Source organism: Rhodamnia argentea, chromosome 11, assembly GCF_020921035.1.
Source record: "Rhodamnia argentea isolate NSW1041297 chromosome 11, ASM2092103v1, whole genome shotgun sequence".
Taxonomy (NCBI): Eukaryota; Viridiplantae; Streptophyta; class Magnoliopsida; order Myrtales; family Myrtaceae; genus Rhodamnia; species Rhodamnia argentea.
In genome coordinates this window covers 20,697,193-20,703,192 of record NC_063160.1, presented here as the reverse complement: position 1 = coordinate 20,703,192, position 6,000 = coordinate 20,697,193, and the positions used below count along the sequence as shown (strand labels likewise).

The 6,000-nt window shown below is 41.6% G+C and overlaps 1 pseudogene; it reads left to right on the top strand.

The window, feature by feature from the left end:
• Positions 1 to 2,721: 2,721 nt before the first annotated feature.
• On the top strand, positions 2,722 to 5,811 carry LOC115735846 (annotated as a pseudogene).
• The last annotated feature ends 189 nt before the right edge of the window (positions 5,812 to 6,000 follow it).

Genomic DNA, 6,000 nt, shown 5'->3' with positions numbered 1-6,000 from the left:
TTTTCTGCGTTGCACTGTGCATTTTATTATGGGCAGAAGTTTCTCACTACCTTGTTTAAGTCGGTAGTAACCGTTATGTATCGACTCTTCATCTGGAATCTTATATGAACTTTAAGATCAAAATGGGCATTAAATAATCCGCATCGAGGTGATCAGTGTTGTGGGCATAGGCGTAGAGTTGCTGAAAATTTGTTGTGCTGCCCCATCACGATTATTGCCTCCATTTGTAGGTCTGATAATTTGCACCTCTTATAGAAGATTTTTTTTTTCTCCTTTTGGTGGCAAGCTACGGATCATTTGGCGGGCTGAAGGTTTCTTAGTGGTCGTGTTAGTAAGCAGTCACAGCAGAGAGATCGAGCCAAAAACGGGAAGATATGTGATTTCGTCCCATGCGCAAGCAAAAAGATTGTTCGAAATCCAGGATATGTGATGTGCCTAATGATCTCTTACTGAAAAACCAAGAAAGCAGTAGTTATGTTCTGGACTTCAGTCATTGTGCACCTAACAACGCCATTAAAAGCTTTCATGGGCTGGCTTTGTATATAAATATGTATGTAGTACTCAGTGAATTCTGACTCCAGTTCGTAATTCCCTGGAGTTAGAATATTCCGAGAAATTGAATGATGCAAGATATGATTTTGTAAAGTACACCATAGGTTTCGACCAGGGAAAAAAAAAAAAAAAAGGTACACTGTAGGTAAACTTGTTTCTTTAGCTACTTTTAGTTTCACCATTGTGCGCCTCTTCAAGTAATGCGTGCTTTGGTGGTTTGTTCTCATTTTATCTAGAAGATTGCTAGGCTTTGAGGTGAGTTTTGAAGTTTAGAATTGAGGCCAATGGAATCCTTATCGTGTGTCGATAATCCAAGAAAATCATATTAGACTTTTTCATGCCCATTCCATGATGGAACCATCTCTTGCAATTTTTGTTGGCGGAAGCCTTTTTTGAGCCTCTCAGACTTTCAGAATAAGGTCATCTGTTATTCTTTCCCAATATCTGTGCGTACAGATTAACGAGAATATGACTAGAGAACACAGAGATATAACAAATCAGCAGTGTCTGGCTATAGCATAACAGAGATACCTCGGCAGCAGCAACAATTTCTAGAAGCACTTCTTTAACGATGGCCATGTCCATAGTATTTATTTATGTTTTTTGGTCGGAATGTCCATAGTTGTTGAGTGGCTCCCACTAGCAGGTTTGCCGTATGGAGCAGTAAATAGTTGCAATGATTTTGAACTTTAATTTGTGTCCTCCTCCCACTACCTCATTTAGGAAGGAACACTAGATTGCCAACGGCATGTCAAAAGCCACATATACTGTGCTGCCATGCAACAGTAGAATCGAATACTAGTCCACCTCGGCAAAATACACACTCAAAAGGATGCCTTAATTACACCAGCGGGATATGACATAAAAAGATGACGATGCTTTTCTTCAAGTGATGGCCTCTTAACATGACAGGTTCGGTGGCACTTTGTTAAGTAATTGCTGAATACGCATGCTAGAAGTGACAAAAGAAAAATAATAGCAAAGCCAGATCCTCCTTACCTTAGCTGTTTTACTTCCATAGACCTATAGTGAAGAAATGTATTCAAATAAGGGCTCGTGACATACCTTGAGATTGCAAGAAAGTGAAGGCCAATAGTTCATTTGGAGATATAATGTTCAAGGGAGGAGCAGCACTGAGTGGAAGGGTAGAATAGTTAATTGGCAAAATAGAGAGAGATGATAATGATGACAACAACAATGTAGGTGACGAAAGTGATGCCGAATGCAGAATAAAGCGACATAACTCCATGCTGGCTCGGTATCTTTATTCCACATACCCTGTAAGTTTGTCACTTAGGTTCCTGGCGGTGAGCTCGAAATAAGCAAGTATCGACCATATTGAAACAGAAGTTCCACCAAGGAAGGATTTTCGTCTGTCTGAAAATATTTCACGCTCTCTCCGGTAGAAATGGTATCACTGTCCTTGATCGAGGAAACAGATGTGGAAGACAGGACTCCGTTTATTTCAAAAGAATTGTCCTTCGAGGCGGTTTTAGCACTCTTTGAAAGTTGCAAAGAAGCTCGATGGAAAAGACTCTGGTAGTCATTCAGATGGCGTGGAAGGAGATCAGAAGATGACAAGTTCCTTGTTGATTCCATAAATTTGATGGACGCCGAAGGAGGCCCCCTGGGAGAGTTTGAGGGCTCTGTGAAGCAATTTATTTTTTGGCCCTACACTGTTGTGTTCGTATAGACAGTTCGATTTTGAGAGAATTGCTGTTACCCTTAACATAACCCATAGACTCTTTGCACTAGTATTTGGATCATTGTACATGACCTATACTTGACGTGCATTATAGCCTGTGTTCTTATTATATGTTCATTCTAATTATCCCTGGACGTTTTTTTTTTTTCTTCCTTTGAAAGAGCCATTTGATGTGTAAAATTTTTTAACGGTTAAGTAGTCCTTATGTACAGTTTTTAATCCAAAAAAGCAAAAACCAAAAAGTAAAGTAATGTTTTGTCACTAAAGCTCACTAAAAATGCTGAATTGCGAAAAGTTGTACGTATTGACATTTGAATTCATCTTCTTGCTCGCCAACACTTTCCCATTCTCTTTGTATATCATTATCAAAGGCAGCTCAACACTGTGGGGGTAGCATCCTATTAACATTTCACCTTTTCCCAACCTTAGCCAAGGCCAAGCTGAGTGAACGAGTCCCACTCCGAGTTCGATTTCGGACCCTTTTAACTCCCCGTGCTTACCGCCACCCGCGGGGTCGCGGCCGGCGACACACCGCTTCAATGGCTTTCGCGGAGTTCCGGCCACTGCACGAGAAGTCCCTGGTGGAGTACATCAAGTACACTCCCGCTCTCCCCTCGAAGCTGGGGAATAGATTCGATGACCTGAAGATTAGAGATGTCGGAGACGGCAATCTCAACTTTGTCTTCATCGTTGCCCGCTCTGCTGGTTCTTTTGTCATCAAGCAGGTGATTTTTTTCCCTCAACGAAAAGGGATTTTTATTTACAGCGCGTTCGCTTTAATTACGGGACCGAGGTCTCTCTTTATGATCAATGGAAGTTGGGCTGTTGTTTTACGCGGACACAGTACCGCTGATCAAAATTTAGACCAGAAACAATGTTGTTGATTATGGGATTTTAGTTCTCATGACTTATCTGGCTGAATGTGAAGAAATTTAGAAATGGGATGATGATGAAAATGGCCAAAGTCTATTTTCTTTTCCCTGGGGTGGTGTATGGGTGGCGGATTAGCTACATTTTTAGCTGGAAGCACAGTGAAATGATCAATTTTGGAATGATCCTAATCTCAGCCGATAAGAAAATGGTCCCTTGCTTCATACTCTGTTTCGTGGCATCTGTAAATTCCCCCGGTGCTTATAAATTTCAACATGTAGCTATTGAGGTATATGACTTCTAGTCGAAGTTCTCTAGTCTTACAGGGAAGATGTTCCTTTCTTTTTGTTCAAATCTACAGGTCCGGTGTTCTTTCCTTCCTGTGTGGTAATTGTATGCCCATATTTGCAGGCTCTCCCTTACATTCGGTGCATTGGGGAATCATGGCCAATGAAGAAGAGCTAGCGTATTTCGAGGCAGTGGCGTTGAAAGAGCACGGGCATCGGTACCCGGGTCATGTTCCGGAGGTTTATCACTTCGACCGTACTGTGTCTCTGGTAGGCATGCGTTACCTAGAGCCTCCACATATAAACCTCAGGAAAGGACTGATTGCTGGAATTGAGTACCCGTTACTCGCGGAGCACGTCAGAATTTTTGGCTAGAACCCTTTTCTGCACGTCTCTTTTGTATCATTCCACCACAGAGCACAAACGTGCAGGTAAATAAGTTCTAATACCAATCAAGCATCTGTAGTTTTACATTATTCTCTTATCTCCGCGTTCCTCCACTCTGATATTTCCCTAAGGCCTTGAAATCTATGGGCCTTTCCCCCGAGAATTACGTAGTGGAATGGTTTTGGCTTCTTTAGTTCTTATACTAATGTGTGGTTACACTCTTGTCATGTCATTGTCATTGCAGTAGCGGAGTTCTGCGAACGTCGAGTTGTGCAGCCTGACTGAGCAGGTTGTTTTTTCTGACCCTTACCAAGTATCCCAATACAACCGTTGGACTTCCCCTTATCTGTATGCTCGTGCTGAGGCTGTGAGGGAGGATAATGATTTAATGCTTGAAGTAGCTGAGTTGAAATCCATGTAATGTTACTGTCTAAGAATCTACTGTATCCTTCTTCAAAAAAGTTAAATGAAGCGAAACATCATCTGTTTGCTGATGATTTTGTGGGACGTACATTTCAGGTTCTGTGAAAGAGCGCAAGCACTGGTACATGGAGATCTCCACGCTGCTTCGGTCATGGTTATCCGAGATTCAACCCAAGCAATAGATCCAGAATTCGCATTTTATGGGCCGATGGGGTTTGATGTTGGAGCGTTCCTAGGAAATTTGTTTTTGTCATTCTTCTCTCAGGATGGGCATGCAAATCAAGGGAACAGCAGAAAAGTATGCTTTAAATAATGAAATATCTTCCCGTCTTTGTGCTTCAGTCTCATAGATCTTCCAGTCCTCGACCTTGCAAAGTTCTGGAATTTGGCTTCTCTTGCTTACTCCTAATGACTACTATTGCTTATTATGTCATGATCCTTCGGATCTGTTGCTCAAGCAGCTAGAACTTAACTCGAGATTTGCATACTTCTATGTATACAAAAGAAATTTTTTTCACTCTCATGTGACAGTTACTTGTGGTTTATTGTACTTTTACACCCCACCGTTCAGTAATTGTAGAGATGAATGGAAAATTGCATTTGGTAGATGTTGAGGCGATAGTAAGTGAGAACATATTATGCTCTCCTCATTAGTCATTTCGTCTTTGTCACGCTCAAAGACTGCTATAGGGGAAGAAGAAGAAGAAAGGAGCATAAAAGCTATTTTTACCATCGATGATATGTTAATGAATTGTTCCATAAATGCGCATATCATACAGACATCCAAGGAATGGATTTTCCAAACCACTGAAGAGACGTGGAATCTATTCCAACATAAGTTTAAGCCTCTGGAATGAACAAAAGGATGGGTCTGGTGATGCATATCTACCGGCAATCTATAAAAAGGATGTGCTGCTTGAGCTGGTTCGGAGGAAATTCATGAAGGGTTTATTCCTCGATACCCTTGGATTTGGTGCTGCCAAAATATTAAGGTGCATCTGGATGATGTGGCATTTCTTGCTTCTTAATGCCTTTACGTAGTTTATGAACTTGCTAGATATCTTTAGTAGCTTTTGGAACTAATGTCACATTTCGAGCATATAGCTGTCCAAATACTCGCTGTTTGCCTTCATACATCTTCGATTTCAGGAGAATTGTTGGGGTTGCACATGCGGAAGATTTTGAGTCCATAACCGATGCTGGTAAGCGTGCAGACTGCGAGCACCGAGCTCTCGATTTTGTCAGGATGCTTCTTAAGGGAAGGTGGAAGTTTGAAGGAATCAGTGAAGTAGTCTAATTAGTTCCGATATTGAACTGAGCCTTAGGCTTAATGTGTTGAGGTTCCTTTGGCCCCCCCCGACCTTTACTGTTGCGAGTCCTTTTGCATTTAGAAACTTGTGAAGGATCTGAAGTACCATTATAGTGTCCAATGCACTGCCTGATCAATTCATCAGCAACTTTATGCTGTTTTGGATGGTTAGTCCCATTGACGAGTCATTGCTCTGGCGGTGAATCTACTTCTTACTTTGTCTACTTGGGATCCATGGATGATGAATATGTTGAAGCCTTCCTCGAATTTGCTTGATGCAGAGCTGGTTTTGGAACCTATCATCTGCAGATGCCAATTCTTGTTTTTCTTTTTCGGCTTTGTTTTTGGTTGTTGATTGGGCTTGCTCACCGTGTGAACTGTTAGATTGTTCATTGTCGCGATTTTTGCCAATGGCCTTCCGGACTCAAGTGGTAAATAAGTTGGGTGCACGTTGACTTTTCGGATGT